The sequence below is a fragment of the Wasmannia auropunctata genome, unplaced genomic scaffold, assembly GCF_000956235.1.
Source record: "Wasmannia auropunctata unplaced genomic scaffold, wasmannia.A_1.0 LD335903.1, whole genome shotgun sequence".
In the NCBI taxonomy this organism is placed as follows: domain Eukaryota; kingdom Metazoa; phylum Arthropoda; class Insecta; order Hymenoptera; family Formicidae; genus Wasmannia; species Wasmannia auropunctata.
In genome coordinates, this window is record NW_012026987.1 from 3,409,531 (window position 1) to 3,428,066 (window position 18,536).

Consider the following 18,536-nt stretch of genomic DNA (forward strand, 5'->3'; position numbering starts at 1 on the left):
GTATATATATATATATGTACACACATATATATTTCTGATTAATTGCGAGTAAAATACTTTTGCATGAGAGGCGGCACACGCGTAGCCTTTCAGCAACTGTAATAAGCGGAATAAAGCCCGGCGAGAAGGGGAAAAAGAGCGAGGAAATGAAGTAGCAACAATAGCAGCAGCTTTTACTCGACTGGCGTCGCCCTTTCATCGCGCCTGCAGCCCGATGCATCCGCGATACAGCCGAGGTAAACGCAAACAACTCGACGAGAGATCTCATCCCAATATGTCACTCGGATGTCGGATGGGAATTGCCTTCGGCTATTGTCGCGACGACGTCGACGATGCCGATCGACGGTGTAGGTACGCGTCATTCGCTCGTGTATCGCCTCTTCCTCCTTCGCCGCCTCCTCCCTTCGGGAAGGGGTGCAGCGAGCACGGCGAAAAAGATCGCGTTTGCGAAGAACCGGGCTTTCGCGGTAGGGAAAAAAAACTCGATAAGCCGCCCCGATAAGACCGTCTTCGACGCACGGCGAAATATTCTGATTCGGTTTACTCGGCTTCGGTGGTGACGCGTGCAACTCGCCCGCCCTCGCGCCGATCTCGATCGGGCCCGCGCTGTGTTGCAGCTGCATGCTATAGAGATCGACTTCGTATCCCCGAGGCGAAATCGAGGCTTCGTGAGGATCTTTATGTAGATAGCCCGAATCACTGCACTTCGCTCTCTCGTAGGCGAGGTGCGATGGCACCCCACCGTGTCGCCGGCGTGACTTGTTTGTTCATATCGTCGACGATCGTATTCGGGCTGTATCCGAAGTACGTGGCGATATTTTCGAAACGTGTTCTATGAGCGCAAACAAAAGTCGGTATAGTGCCGGTCTGCGTGTCAAAGCTATATATATATATGGGCGCGAGGCGAAATAAAAAATGTAACGGACATGACATGAACATATGAATTTGAGGGCAAACGGCAGCGCGTGCATATGCATCGTCAAGCCGCTCTCATTAGGAACATTTTAATTGTTTGGCTTTAATTTATTAAAAAAACGCAACATGTAGGTAGTAGATATAAATTTAAAAAGACAATTGTTAATTATTTTCAATTTTGCAAGTTCTCTATTCAAAAAAGAAGGGTACACGCATTTGCATTATTGCAGAAACACAAGGGCAATTAAGATTAATTCGATCCTAATTACAGACCGTTCGTCGTGTTCGCAAGAAGATATCGTCCCATCGCGATTAAATTAGCGACGCGGAAAGAATTCAATAATCGTTGCCCGAATAATTGCCGTTCCCGACATGCTATACGATCGTCGTCGACCTCGAATCGATATGCTGAAGAGCAGAGAAACTTCGCCGGGAAAGAGTGGGGAAGGAGCGTTCCGCTTCCCACGGGATTCCGCAGACGGACGTCGTAATCTCGACGGAGATTACACGAGGGCGGCGCAAGACGACGCTTTAGTGGCGCTAATACCCGGCATTCACGGCCTTTTATAGCGGCGTTTATCCGTCGGGACCGTCGGAGAGATATCCACCGGTCGTCCCGAAGCGTGAATTTTCTCCCCTCCCCCCTCCCCCTCCCCCCACCAAACCCGTCGACCATTGTTACGCTGACAATTGACTCGCTCGCGAAAAAGTCGTAAGATGCGCTCGATGCTCCCATGAACATCGTTCCACGAGCATCGCGGGCGTCTGAGACGTAACGAACCTTTACTACTTGGCATGAACCTTTGTAGAGAAATATACCTGCGAGTAATATTGCGCCATATCTGTGATCCTTACTATTATTTGTTTATCTTACAGAGGTTTCTGTCCTGTGAGGTAAATAAATTTTTAATGTTATAATTAATATTGTTAAATTTTTCATTATTTTTAAAAGTAAAATAAATTCTCGCGCGCATTATAAATTTACCGATTAAATATATAGATATTCGAGTGCAGTAAGAAATTTTTTGACGTTGATTGTTTTAACTATTCATAGTTTTTTTACTATTTATTGTTTTAACTATTATAATTATTTAACTATTCATTATGGCATTAATTTAAAATTGGTTAAATATATTAGTTGTGTATTTATTTTTTATAGCATTAATCTAAAATGCTTTCTAAGTGTATTTATTGTAAGGAATTTTTATATCAACTACTAATCAATCGCATTGTATTTTGTATACATTTCGCAACGTAATGCTTCTGTATCATATATAAAATCACATTAGCGCTAATTAGTAATAACTTCACGTTAGCTTTCCACGGTTAATTACAGAATAAATCGTCGTCATGAGGGCTAATCTCATGAATATTCAAGCGATCGTTAGTAGGATATGACATCATTATATTATTATCTAAAGCATTATATATATATATGCTTTATTATACAATATATAAATACATTACTGACGTAGTAGACCGATACAAGCCACATGCCTAAAAACGCCACGCTATCGAAGTCGATAGTAGCGGAAGTAGCGGTACTTCGCTGCGTGAAGAGCTTTTCCCCACGTTTGTGGGGCACCCCCCCGGTGAGAATTGCTTATTAATCTTCCCGCGCGCGATTCACCCTCCGGCCGAGTTTTACATATTTATTACCGTCTCCGCGCGGTCGCGGAACGACTGTTTTAGTATTCGGCCCGTTGCGTCGTCGAGCTCGCGCGGCATCGAAACCCCGCTAAAATCCGTCCAAAGTCGTACAAAGCGCTCCGTACAAAGCCATCTCGTGTGACATCACCCGGGGACAGTCTCCAGCTCTTTCTCTCTCTCTCTCTTTCGTTGCCCTCTTTTCGCCTCATAGCTCACGAATATGATTTGCGGTATTCACGTGTCTTCCCCGAGAGAAAGAGGGATGAGTGGAACCCGGCTCGTGTGGGCTCACGTAGACGGTTGGTGAGCCGCCGCGCCGGTCCGCATCCCCGTTCGACGTTTCTCTCAGAATTTCACGGGGGTAGAGCGGTAACGCGAGCGGGCGCGGCGGTAACATATGCGGACCTCGGTATCGCCTCGCGGAACTTTTACTGAAATTCTCTGCTGTGTGAGCAGAGAGCCAGCAGCGGAATACGCGCGCCGCTGTCTTGTCGGTACGACCGGTTATAAATGGGAGACACGAGGTGGTGCACCTGAAAAGTCGACGCTTGCTAGCTTCTTCCGAGGATCGTGTTTCGCTGCGTCGCTTTTCTTTTTCCTTCCTCCTTTTATGGGCCACTGCAAACACGGTCGAGCATTGCGCAAATGTCTGCCGTGATTTTCCGAAGAACCATTCACGGACCAAGAGAGCGTTAGAAAGTATCAATGTCAGTTCCCCTCGTTCAGTTAGCCAACTATAAACATTTATTTTTGTTTTATACTAACTATACACATCACGAGCCAAACGTACAATTCTTTCGTTAAAACGGGCAAATCCGCAAATCCAATTTAAAATCGTTACTCCTCCGCGCAACCGAAATAAAAGATAAAATCCCGGGTCTTTTCAACAGATTGCTATTATACACCTGATACCTTTTGGGAACGCGATCCCGAGAGGCGTTTAACTATCATCCGGCAAATCAACAGGCCGCCGCGCCGGCTCCGTGTTAAGAGCACGAGGTCGGTCAGAGAATCGAGAAGAATTTACCCGGTGGGCGCACAAATCTGCCGAGGGTCAACGTCAGGAAACGAGATGGGGATCGATGAGCGAGCTTCCGGCCCACGGGACTGAAAATCTCACTGGACGCGCGCGGCGCGCTTCCAACGACAACGTGTAAACCGTTCGGCCGGCAACACAATGGCGGGCCGGAGGTCCGACGGAGCGAGGAAAATATATTGCTAATAGGGTTTGCAACACGGCCCGTTAGTCGAGAGTAATGCCTTACCACGGGGTGGCACACGTTAAGCTCGTTTAACGAACCATCCCGCCCTTCGCCTCCCTTGCTCGCGCGTTCTCTCTCTCTCTCTCTCTCTCTCTCTCTCTCTCTCTCTCGCTTCCGCCACCCTCACCTTTCGCCTTTTTTGCCCTTCTACTCTCCCGCGTTCGTGCTTCCGTGGACGTCGATTAGATTTATGGACTTCCATCGTGTGTCACGCGCTCGCCCTCTCGTCGCCGTGCTCTCGTTCGTCGAGGGATTTCATCTTGCAGCCGCGATAACCGCACGTGACCATTTCGAGTCTCTCGATTAGAGAGGTATTCTTCTTCGCAAATCGAATAGAACGGATTGCCCGTCGCTTTTACGCGACTTTAGTGAGTTATTATCTTCTGATGCGCTCCTCGAGATCAAAGTAATCGTAAAAGCTACATATAACCTTGTCACAAAACGCTATTCTCAAAATAATTCTCAGTATTATCTTTATGTCATTTCTATAGTTCTCATATTCATCCATTATATAAGCTGTATAATTATTTAAAAAATATATAAATGATTAATGCATATTTGTTATTGCCTATCCAAATGTAATATGTCAAGTATTCTGTTAAGATGAGTACGCGAGCGGCACTTTCTCTTTCTCTTTCTCTTTCTCTACGTAAACATATACGATGCATACGGATCATAAAACTGTATGGGAGTGGATGCTCTACGGAGCACCCTGAGTCCCGTCACGTTCGACAGATGTCCGGATGACTCTTCGAAGTGCTAACGCTTCCCGCTTTACTCCTTATTTCATCGACTATGTACGTCGTCCCGGCGACGACGCGCGACGGTGCCATGTTTGACCCCGCATATGTTGCGCGCAAACACTGGATGCACAACGTGGAGGTATAATCAATATCTCTCGCAAACCATATTTTCCTTAGCATGTAGATTCCACATACGATGAACTAAGAAAATTGCCCGGGATGTGAGTAGCGGAAGTGATTAAAATTTAAACTCCATTAACCAACCATATTCCGCGCTTAGAATGTTTTATCACAAAGCTTTTTGCTGTTATGTAAACGAATTTAGAGGGATATCGATTTACCGAGATTTTTATTTTCTGTTACGCTCGTCAGATTACTGTATGCACGAAGATAATAATTTAATTAATAAAAACTCAAATATTCCAGAACAGCTCATATATTTTTTTTTAGTTTTAAACTCTGTATGTTACTTTTATATTATATTTCACTCAATATTTTTATAGTCAGTAAAATTAAATAAATTAAAAAAGAGAAAGAGAGAGAGAGAGAGAGAGAGAGAGAGAGAGAGAGAGAGAGAGAGAGCGAGGATGAGGAAGAGAGAAAGAAAGGGAGAGATGCAGAGACGAAGAGAACATTAGTATAAACTCCGGTCCACTGTTACAAACCAATCCCGTTAAAATGTCTCGATTAGCAGCGTTTGTCCGTTATTCCCCACGTTCCACCTTTGTTAATTACTCTTGTGAACTCTGATGAACCCTTATGAAAAGGCCACTTTCTCCAGCTTATTCATGCGGAATCTAGGTAACGCGAGACGTGCTTGATTCGAGACACCTCGTATACAACACTACGTGCGTTCATAGCACGGGTATAGATGTGCGGTAGATACACGTATACACATACAGATGCATCCGGGAGATGCACCTATCTTCCTCGCCACGAGCCGGATGCACCATTTGCGGGATATTCTCCGACGCTATCGGCGCGGGACGTGCTCGGGCGTGCATCCTTTCTCCCGCGTTACCTCTTTATGAGCACGCCCGCTATAGATTTAAAGGCACCGTCCATCCCCTACGAGAGCTGCGAGACCAGCCAGCGCGCGCCGTGACAGTCTATGACAATTACTATAACTCAGCCGTCAGTGTGCCGCTCTTCGTTTTTCTTCCTCTCGTTTGACGTCGCTTGTCCGTGCTGAGGGCCACGATTGGCCCAATCCTGGCCAAATGAGTACGTCGTTTCACTTTCGTTGTTAGAGATATCATAAAATGATATATCTTAAATAAATTTTAAATATTAATAAATAAATATTAATTTATTTTAAATATTTCATATTTTAAGCAAGAAATATTGCTAGATCATTATATGCCGAAATAATAATTTTGTGAGCTGGAAAAAGTGTTTTTAAAATGTCGATTTAAATAGATACATAGAAGTAGTGAAAATTAATTTGTTTAAACAATTAAATTGTTCATATGTGTCTCTTAGCAAACGTTCTCTTTTAATGTATACTGATTATTGTGATAAATATTATCACATGCCTCAATAGTCGAATTGATAAAAGATGCTCTCCGGAAAAAGCCTGCTTGGATGAGGTAATTTTTCGCAATGAATTTCTTTGCAGTGTTTTAAGATGTTTGTTCGCATTGGATTGTCAAACATTAAAGATCAATTTAATTGTGATCTCACTTCCAGCTTCAGCTTACGATTGCAAGTTGATTATATAAGTCCGATATTAATTCGGCGCGCAGTTTAAAAAGGCTGAATAATGGATTTTGAATTAAACTCCAAGACTCCAAGAGAGAAACAAAGTTTTTTGTTCGTCAGTTAATTACATAAACTCACTTGATTTAATAAATTTATTTTAATTTGAGACTGAATCGAAATAACTAATGATAACAGTAAGATATGCCTCAAAACTTTGAAAGATAAATATTTTATCGATCGCTGGCTTGCGTTGGTACGGGATTCCGGGACAAATTCGAAAAATATGATTTGTCGCTTCTGTGAATGCGACAGAAATGCACAATGTAACGTGTGCACGTGGCCCGATATCGAGGGACTACGGCGAAAAAGTAATGTAACATCGCGCGTGTATTAGTGCATTACTAACGGTATTATCCTGGGAAAATTATTGCCAGAGCGAGGTAATACCTGCCATATTTCAGGCATTACGAATATTGCGATATGGCTACCGTATTTTAAGAGCGATAGTTTTATCGTTCTCGACGTTATGATACCCGGGGTCCGCCGCGTCTATCCCTTTTTACGCTTATTCGACGTGCATCGATTAAATATTGCAAGCATGAACGCGGCAGCCTAACGGAAAGACATTTTCCGGCATCAGGTGTCGCGCAAATTTGTGCCGCGCGAATAATGTCTTTAAAAATAGTCGCCACATTTAAATGGAGAGATCGCGAAGCATCGTTAACGATGATTGTTTTTTAAACAACGAACGCCATAAGTTTTTCGTTTAAATCTTTGGTAATTGCAGCGCAAATATTTAAAAAAATATCCTACAGTATATTTCATACCAACGGATTACTGTTATATAATAAATCTAAAGATTGTTATGTACGAAGAACTGCACGGTTCTTTTATTCATTCAATTTTTTGCACTTTTATCCTAAAAGAGAATATATAATTTTCGATACAATTTACGAGATATTCCGCGAGCGAAGAGATCTCTGTTCAGAATAACTATTTCGTGACCTCTCGCAAAGAGTACTGAACTTTCCTAACGAGACATTTTCGCTATACGTGTGTACAGCTTCGATATTATTTCGATGTCACATCACGAAGGGGAGTGTCAAGGAATCATTTTTCATCACGTTATGGCGCAACGGATGCAAGATATCTGTTCGAGGCGACCCGGCTGACGATCGACGAGACACTTCTGCGGATATTTATGAGCAGAGTATTTTACACCATATTTGACAAGCAGGAAACACGTACGTGTCGCGAGCGAATCAACTTGATTCCAGAAACAAAGTGAAGAGAACGGAGGAAGTGGACGGAATAAGAAGGTATACGGGATCGATAGTCACGTTGTCGCGCGTCATTGAGAATTATTACTCATAAACTTTGCTCAACCTCGGTCATGGCAGCGAAATTGTCTTACGGTCGACGATACACGATCCGAGAAACGATTTTATGGAGTACATGAGAAAAGCAATACCTGCAATTTTGCATGGTATTACACCTCCAAAGAAACTCATCTATCACTCCACAATTATGCAACGCGTGATTTATATCATCTCGATAATTATAACTGGCAATTTGTTTTTCTCGAGAGGGACACAAAAAATATGAGTGAATACGTTTTCGCTGAGAGTTTTCGCAATAAAAATAAATGTCAAAATTAAAATTTTTCTCGCGCGTCTTTCCACCGCAAGCTCCGCAGTAATTTTCAAGCGTAATTGTCAAGGGGAAAAAAGAAGGAAGGCCACAGTATAATAAAATGCTTGCATTTTAAAGAATACAAAAGCATTCGTCGGCGCCGCTGAGCGTGATCGTGCGCTCGAAGGGCGGAAAATATTCGAGCAATTCGGACTTATTGAATTCTTGCAGCGGGCTTGCATTCTCTTATACGCGTGTGCGCACACGATGCTACGGCGCGAATGCTACGGTGTGTACCCTCTGAATTATGGACCGCCGAGCACCATCTCTCTTTCTCACTCCCGTATGTACACATACACACACACACACACACACACACACACACACACACACTANACACACACACACACACACGTACACACACGCACACATTCACACAATATGATGGTAACGGGCCGCGTCCACCGCCTCCGTGCGGTTGACGGGCTGCGTGACCTGGGTATCGGACTAAGGCTACGTAACGATTACCGTTAAAAATTTAGGAAAATTCCTCCGACGCCGCCACCGGCGCCGCAGAGCCAATGGTATTTTCATGCGGGCGTGCCGAGGTCGAAGTGACGGCAACACCCCTGTCGCGTCGTATTTTCAACCCGCACACGTACCCCTTTGTGTGAGCGCGTCCGCCTCTCTCTTGCCACCTCGCCGACCCCTCGCGTTTCGTCGTGAAAAATCTCGCGGCTCGTTGAGAGCCGTCGAAATGGGGAAACGATCGGATATTTCTTTCTGCAACGCGAAAACGAATCCAACTGTGGTATTTGTAAACTGACGTTTGAGGAGAAGAGGGGGGTGGTAAAAGAAGAAAAGAAAGATTTATTGAAGATGCTGGGGAGTCCCATTCCTAGCGTAATAAGTCGCTCTTGCAAGCACGCGGAAGGATTATTGTACGTTAAAGTTTTTCTACTACATGGGCTGAAAATGTTTCTGGAATTGGGTAAAAAATGGCATCATATACAAAAATTAATCTTATGGCTGTCGAATATATTCCTTCAAATCTCCGCTGTCAAAATTTCATGACATTTCACTGAATATTGTAGTTTGTGAGTTACAGCCATTTGAACAAGTCAACGTTTGAGTTTTGTAAAAAATGAAAAAAAAAACCGAAATTCGTGCAGTGATCAAATATTCAATATTTGAAAGACTTAAAACCTCAATAAATCGACTTCAATGATTTCTTGAAATTCTAAGCCTTTCAAATATTGATATTTGATCACTGCACGAATTTCGAGTTTTTTTCCATTTTTTACAAAACTCAAACGTTGACTTGTTCAAATAACTGTAACTCACAAAATATTCGGTAAAATGTCATAAAATTTTGACAGCGGAGGTTTGAAGGAATCTATTCGACAAGCCATAAGATTAATTTTTGTATATATGATGCCATTTTGTATTCAATTTCAGAAAGACTTTTCAGTCCATGTAATAATAACTGCACAAGATAATATTAAAGGTGGAACTGCGTAAGATAATTTCTCAGGTAGATTGGAGATCTGATGGACAGAAAATTGGATACGTTTTATGAAATGTATATCTACATTTCATCTGCAACGCGATCTGCAAGCAAGATAAATTAGAGGAATTGTTTCGCCCGAGTTTCATTTGCTGAAGTTCGAGAACGTTGGCGCGTTTGCTTCGGGAGAACGAGAAACGATATTTCTCGCGACGATAGAATTCCAACGGCGCTTCTCATTATTTATTAACGGGCAACGGGAGTACCGTCGCAGCTTGATATTTTTATCACGGAGGCGTTTCATAAAGCACGCGCGCCATCGTAGTTCACCGGGCGACGGAATTAAAGCACGCTCTCTCGTCGCAAATTGATGCGACCCCGAAACGCACACGCCGACAGCGCGGGACATTGTTGAACGAAGCCGCCGCGTATCCTCCCGTAGGATTTACCGGTGAGATCCCTGTTTAATAAAAGCGCGTCTGTGCTGCCGCCCCTTGTCCTATTTATAAACGTTATTAAAACATTCTCGCGAAGCACATGGGATAAAAAACAATTGGTCAACATTCGGACGTACCTATATGTGTGTATGTAGGTAAGTATGCATGTATATGTACAATATACGTTCTCGTTTCTCCTCTTCTCTCTGTCCGCCATAAATTTTGCCGTATGATTCCGTTTTCATATCTATGGAAGTCATGAAGAGGGATTCACATCGAACGTTTATTAACTAACGGCCGACGTAATAATAAAGGAGCCGGCTTTTCTTCGGCCGTTCGTTCTTTCGCGGGAGTCACACGCCTGTTTATTTCCAGAAGTGGCCACTTATCCGGCCACTCGATCTCTCTCGCCGGGAGTCGAGGAGGCCACCGCTTTCTATCCCGACATCGTAAATCCTTCTCGATCTGAAGGAACTTCTTGACTATGGGCAGAGGGGGAGGGGGAAAGTCCTCCGAGTCATTCTGTCTCTTCGCGGTACAGCCATCTCTTAAAATCTCTTGCGTAATAAAAACTGTTGATGATATAGCAAGAATGTGCAGCGTAACAAGTTTTACGATTGAAAGAAAAAACGCGAAAGTAAAATTAAAGATTTTGCAATTTATTATAGGAATGCTATCAATACCTTTAATTTAATCACGCGCGAAGGCGCGTTCAATATTTCCTCAATATAAGCCATCTATTAAGTATTCACGAGTTTACATCGTTAATTTCATCTATGAATTATTCGTGTGGAATTGCTAATCTGAAGTGCCGTATCGTAATTATATTGTCGCTCAAACTTCAATTTAGAGTTTGCGTTCATTACAGCCGGATACGTGCTATTGCGTCGATACATCGAATGCTTCCAAGTTATTATCGCTTCGTGAACTGATTTCAAGTTACATAAACGCAAGTTGTGGACAAATATATAGTCTCGAAATATAATATAATGTTTTATAACATTTGTCACTACTGTGAGTTGTTCGTTTCGTCATAAGAATATTTTACATAAATGCAGAAAATAACATAATACACATCCCGCGTGTTTGGAGGAGAAACTTTTTCTAGGCTAAAGCTGATTTTTATCGACTATGCTTATCGGATAAGAGAAGCGACTGTCGAATGAGAACTTCTCTGGATTCCTCGTATAAAGTTTTAGTAACTAGAAGTTTCTCTCCACCAGATAGCAAATTCGATCGCCTGACAAGTACGTTGATCAGAATCCCGGGATATCAGTCTTAACCATATTTCCGATAATTTTCAATTGAATCTGTTCTCGTTATAATACGTATACAGTATATATGTGTAATGATAATAAAAAATTTCTGTGCATGTTTTTTTGTAAAAAATGATGCCAATATAATAATAGATGCAATTTTTATCCTCATTATTTCTTCATTAATTTAATAGATGAATTATCAATTACATTGTATTCACTGTACACGAAAAGATATATTACTTTACAATTTTTTTGTCATTCAAAGGTTGTACCACTCTTGTACAAATTTTACAAATAGAAACAACCAATTGCAACTCGAATGGAGGAAAAGAGAAAATCAAGGATTAGAAAAAACTTGATTGAGCTACTCAAAGTAAAAGTCTTAATTAGCGGAAGGTAAATCATAGTATTCGGTTTGACTGTCTCGCATACACCGGCCTTTCATCGGATGCGCTCGATAAAACGAAATGTCAAAGAACGAGCATTAATTTCTCATGAAGTTATTAGTTTCGCGATTGCCTGAAAGAGCTTCCCCATCTGATGAGGGAGCGAGAAAAAGAGAGCCGTTGAACGATTTCGCATTGATAGCTACTCAAAGGGTGATTTCCATATTACAGATAAATATATGTACTCATGTCCAATATTCCTCATCGTACAGTTATCAGATTTACAGTTACCAAGTATAGACACGAACGTTTTTCCATCTTGCACGTTGAAAATATCGTGATAGTGAATGTAACTCTGCGGTGATCATAAGCATACCGTACTTTGCAGTGGAACCGACGCGAACTTTCGTGACTGTGGCTCGAATCGCGAGCCAGTGTGACACGTATTCACAAATAAAACGAACGAATAAACGATAAATCGGCGAGATAAGACCTGCGTTTCCACTCCCGTCGTTTTCCATCCCGATCAACTTCCCATCCGCAGTTGCGGGCTCCCATCCACTTGCAACGAGCGCGCCGGAAAAAGTTTTCCGGTTTGAATTGCGGTTTTTATTCCGCACGGGCGATTCCGCGATAGCGCTCGTCCGACTTTGAACCGTCGTATTTTCCTTCGGTAATTACTTCAGAAAAATTCGTCCTAAAACGCTGACAAGACACTCCGTGACTTTTGTTCAATCGACGAACGTAATCCCGCCACGTTCGATAATGCCCATCAAATTCCTTTATCGAGTGCCGTTGACGAAGAGTTTAATCGCGCACGTGCGATTTTTTTTTTGTACAAATCAAACTGTCAATACGACGCAGAATTTTTACGTGCGATTTCGGATACAATCTTGTGTTCACTATTTTTTCTTTTCATCAATTGATAATAAAACTGACTTTTATTGTAACAGAAAATTATCGCCAACGATAAGCTAGATTAAAGAATGTCTTTATTTCCTAACAAATAAGGTTCTAAATTATAAAAACACGTACAATAATAAATATTTGCAGTTCATGTGATTGTAAACGTAATGATTTAAGAATATGTTATTATATTATTTTTGTTTCTTTACGTTAATTTTTCGCAAGTTCAAAAAATTTTGTTTTCTCTCTCTCTCTCTCTCTCTCTCTGTCTCCATTCGTGATTAAAGCACGCAAGCGATCAGTTGTAATAAACTACATTTACGCGCGCCATCAGCTGACTGTCAGTGAACGCCGCGCATTATGATTGATACTTCGAGATCAGAGAAAAATTATAGCAATTTGAAAGATGAAAATCGTGTTTTTTCGATTGAAGTAAATAAACAGATTTTTTAAAATAAGCATTAAAAAACATTTTCTCCTTAAAAAAAAACTCCATTCCATTTCTTGCAAAAACGATTATTTTATTCAAACAATTGATTTGCAAAAAATATATCTCGTGGATTAATTAACAAAAATAATTGTTTTCAGGAAATAAATTGGTGCGTGAGATACTATGAATTGATTAAAATGAAATTTGTTTTTCCGAAAAGATAAGACACATTCTCTCAGATATTGTGTGAATATTCTACGTGTTGGCGGACATAGTCTCATACTTGAATCAACAAGAATGGGTATGCCCTAGGTTTACAGCTGGCTAGTTACTGTATACACTAGTTGCATATACATAATACCCACTGTCGGCGTATACGGATCACTTCCCCTATTTCGCCTCGACTTGATCACTTGTCAAACACGAACGATCAATGTCACGACTAGGAGAAACGGAGAGATGGGCAAAAAGGAGTCGGGGGGTAACACCGACTTGTATAAGATCGACAGCGCAAATGTGAGATCGCGGATCACGTTTTCTCCCCGCGGAAGCGAGAACGTTCGTAAAACTTGCAATTTCCGCGTAAGGCGCAAACCGTAAAACATCGCGGTGTTTCTATTTCGACACGACGAAACGACGGCGATCCGATCCCGATTTTCTCCCCGCCGCGCCTCTCGGTACCGTCGATAACGGATCGCGCGCTTTTAATACAATTTTTATAGCCGCCCGAGGAAGATATAGTGGATCGTGACAGGACGATCAAGAGATGGGAATGGGTGGAGAGGGTTGGATGATCGAGAAAAGAGGACTTGGACCGTAGATCGAATATTCGTGGCACGTTTCGTAATTTATACAGGCTTTTATCTTCGGAACGGATTAAGGCGACGAATGTGGCGATAAAGGATCGATCGTGGGACGCGAAAATTGTACCCAAAGGACACGAAAATTGCGCTCTTAGAACGAGATGGAAAGAAAAGGAGGAGAAAGAACGATGATATTCTCGTTAAAACAAAGAAAATTATCTAAAAAAAATATATGTGTCAGCATTAATTCGATTTAAATACGTTAAGAGAGACAACCGTAAATTCTGCTTCAATAATTTTCTTTTCCTCCCATGTGTTCACAATTAATTATATTAGAATAAACGTTTTGTAGAGAGAACCTTTCAGAAACTTTCCTCCCTTGTCTCGAACTTCTATTTTACAATATCTCATAGCGAGCGCACAAACGCAGCAGCACTTTCAACATAATCGTAAGATACCGACGTGCAGTTTTCGCCGAGGGACGTCGTTCACCTACGTTGCGCGACGCGGCGAATTATTTCGATATCGCGCGGAGAGTCATGATCGTCAAGGAGGAAGAGAAGAGAGAACGCCATCTCGCGCAAAATTTATATTCATGAGTACCCCGAGTGAGAGAACACACGACCACTTTGATATATCTCGTCGACGATCGAAGGCTCGCACCAGGTGGGATCGAGTGCGACGGACAAAGGATGCGTATAATGGAGAATCGACGAGCTGGTTGACTGCAGCCGAGATCCCTCCACCGAACAACCCGGGAACGCAACGTTGTTTCCGAGTTACCTGAGATTCCCCGTCACGCGTGTCTGTGTGTGTTTGTGTGTGTCGCGGAAACTCGAGGAATCGAGTTTCCTCTTTTCCCTCGAAGTGTCGTCTTCGAATCGCTCTCTCGTCGCTCATGTTTTTCCCTCTTCGCACATACGCCGGAATTTCTTAACCCCCTGCGGTCCCGGCGCAATGATACAACGTCGCTCATCTTGCAAAACGAGAGGAAGATGCAACCGAGGAAAAATGCCGGATAAAAATGACGGACGATGGATTATCTTCTGGCTTTCAACAGTTCTCGGATTTTTCGAAAAGACTGCATTCTCGATCTTGCCGTTATCAAAAGTTTTCTTCAATCAGAGAAATCATAGGCTATATTTTATGATTATATACGTTAATAGAAAGTATAAAAGTTGCAGAAATACTTTTACATAACTTACGGATTGAAACAAAGCCCTATTCATATATAATTTTTAATATTCATAATAATTTCAAATCTATAATGTTAATAAACAATAAATAATACAAGTATTTAACGCAATATAAATTATGCACGTTTTAAAACTTGTTTTTGGCATTTAAAGATTTGCTTGCATTTTGTATCGAAAATATGTATTTCTTTCTCGCATCATTCCACGACAGATATTTGAACCGGGGAAACTATTAGCACCGAACGACTATCAGTCACGGATCTTTTATGGTCATCCGCAGGATCGATGTTGCCGAACTCGCCCGTCTTTGTACGAAAATATATAAACGCGCGGGGTTTACGGCGCGATAAAATTTGCCAGAGCGGTCGCTGGCCGAGGCAGACTACGGGCCGCGATGATATCGAGTGCGATATCGAGATTTATCGGACAGCCGTTTTCAGCGCGAATTGAATCTCGAGCTCTACGAATCTTAAATCTCCGCGCATCGCCTCTACATTATTTTTGTTCTTTCAGTATGAAATTTTAGTTTCTGATTTCAAGACGCAAACTATATAAGAAAAATTAATATAATTGATGTTCAACATTTTTTTTATAAACTTACATAAAAGTTTCTAAATTCTCATTTAGATGATTCTCATAAAAAATGCTATTTCGCTCAAAACAAATAAATGCGATCAAATCACGAAATTTCTGATTGCCAATAAGAGTCAATTGATCTCAGAGATAAATACATTGATCGACATGAAATCGAAAATGAACCGAGTTGGACTGACGACGCGCTGATCTGCTAGAAAAGTTTGAATACCCGAGCTTTTTCGTTTTTGATCTCGCGCCGCACCTGGCCAAATGACGAGAATTTTTTCCAGCTTATTGCGGTGGCCGAAGATTTCGCCCGCGGTGAAGGAGCCGCTCTTTATTATGGATTACGGACAGCCTTCCGTCGATAAATCGAGGAATATTTTTGGTGAATGGTCTGATCGTAAATCGATTCGCACGCGCAGCCGGACGAGATGGAAGGAAAACGTTGAATGGTGGCAGAGGATCGCGCGCATTCTCGGATATCGATCTTATCGACCGGCGGAGGTAGCTCTCTTTCTCTCTCCGCGCTCCCTTCTCACCCTCTGGCTTCCTCTCTTTTTCTCACTTCCAGATTCAATCAGAATCGCTGCCGGCGGTGCTGCTGCGAAGACGGAGCTCAGGAGAATCACACGGAACGATAAATCTCGATATCCCACTCGATATTACTTGGCTCCGACCAGCGACGGCTGACAAATTTTATCGCGCTCGCTAAATCGTTCCCGCTACTTTATACGATATACACAGTGTTTCGTAAACTTCGTATTATATTTCCGAAATATATATTTTTTATTTTGAGGCTAACTCTGCTAAACACAAGGATTCTTATTCAACTTCCAAATTTTCGCTGGGTATTAAATTAAAATTCTGTTCAAAAAATTCAATAAGAAAACTAAAAAAATAAGATTTTATTATCTATTTCCAAAAAACTATTTTATTTTTAACCATTTAAATATTATCGATAACTTTACGCTAAAGTTACTTAAGAAATATTTGAATTTATTTATCTAATATAATTTGTATAAAAAAACAAATGGTGTACAAAGAAAATATATAGATTGTTGAAAGAAGTTCCATCACGATAATATTCCAAGATCTCGACGAAAAATTCGTTGCAGTAAGTCTGCATATCGAAGCACCGGACTTCGTTTGAAATGTAAATTTAATCCGTTCCGCTTGATTGCTTTAGATCGAATTGTGCATCAACTTGGAATTATTTTTACATACATTACGCTGCTTGCGAAACAGATCGAGAAGGTGAGGTGATCATTTTTTTTTTAAATGGAGATTCTTTAAATCGTGTATTATTCGAATGCGAGACCGAAGGATTGTAGAGTTAGTAAAAATAAAATATATACACGCGGTATGAGATTTCACTGATTGTGAGTTCTATCTCTACTATCCGATGCGACAGGTAGCAGAATAGTTAATTGATGATTTACCACTAAATATGTGCAAAATGTGTGATAAAGATAATGAAAATTAAAACTGGAAATTTTAAAGGAAGAAATATTTTTTCCATTTAAAATACTGCATAAATAAAGTATACCTAATTAAAACATTACAATCTTCTCATAAGATAGATTTAACATTTCAAATAAAAATTAATTATTATAGTACATATAGTACAGTAATACAAAAATAAATTTATATTTATGCAATCTTTTTTGAGTCTCCAAATATCTCTAATTTAAACATCTCATTATTTCAAGCGCTTCATATTTTTTATGTTACTATAATATTACAGTAAAAATATGAAGTGCTTGAAACATTAATGAGTTTAAATTAGTGTGTCCGATGAATACAAAAAATTCGTAATTGGACTACAGTTCATATTTATTTAAAATTTTCACATAAAGAAAATATTCATTTAAATATTTATTCAAACTTGTGGGCTTTTAAAAATATTTATTCGTGAATATTTTATGATTATTTTATGATTTATTCATATTTATTCATACAAAATGTAAAGTAAAAAAGAAAGTGAGAAATAGATTTATATATCGTTATTAATATTTGATAAAGAAAATTTACAAATTTTGAAAAAAATTTTAGAAAACAAATGTTTTATTTAAAAGTCTTTTATTCGCAACGATAATTCTTTTTATGAGTAATTTTTATTCTCTATATTTTTGCAAACCAAAAATAATACAGTAAAATCGAACATTGCAATATCGTACGGATTACAATAATAGTAATTTTATAAGATATTTTAAGTGCTTTAGCAGTGGATTGTAAATAAAATGTATTATTTAATTAATAGATTTAATTAATAGATTCTTCAAAATCCCCAATAAAAGCATTGACAATAGTTCTCATTTTCTCCTTGGTATCATCGTGTTTTTTTAAATTTAAATCAAGCTCGAAGTCTGAATTTTAGTGTGTAGAGTGGGGGTGAATGCAAAATCGAAAATATTCGTAATCATATTCACAAATATATTCATTCAAATCGCATAAAAAGTATTTATTCAATTTTCAATGAATATGAAAAAAATAGTATTTGTATTCATATTCATTATTTATTCATTTATATGAATATTGGTTGTGTTCATCGAACACACTAATTTAAATTAGAGATATTCGGAAAGCAAAAGAGATTGCATAAATATAAATTTATTTTCATATTATATTATATTTTTTTCCAATTTTTAGCAAAATAGCAGACTTTTATATTCTTTTTCTTCTTTTAACGGACAAAATATAGTGACAAAATATGGCTATTAACATTTCAAATACCTTTTTTGTGCGTGATATATTACATTTATATTCAAACGTGATAAAAAAAAAAAATCGGACGACCAGAGGTGGCGGAGAGTACGGGAACATATTTGGAAAGGGGGAGTTACACATGAACCTTACGCGCAAAGTGAATGGTGACATCAAGGGAGAAACGCGATGGCGCGAGATACCGGGGAAAGGCGCGATCATGTCAATGGAAAGCACAGGGGTGAAAGATATTAGGGTGCTCGAGGAGCGAGCAAGAGTGCCGGTTGCGTCACGAGGACACCGGGAGAGAACACCGTTTACGAGCCCGTAAAATTCGCCATTCCTCACCGCGTTCGTGTCTTGTGTAAAAACTATCTCGCCATTTTCACGAAGAAATCGTTCGCGGCCGAATTTGCCACTTTTACGT

At 40.3% G+C, this 18,536-nt stretch overlaps 1 protein-coding gene across 1 annotated transcript in view; it reads right to left on the bottom strand.

Annotated features, from left to right (window-relative positions):
* Positions 1-18,536, bottom strand: part of LOC105455485 (sialoadhesin-like) — a 197,246-nt gene that overhangs the window by 110,117 nt on the left and 68,593 nt on the right. The gene's annotated exons all lie outside the window — the stretch shown is intronic.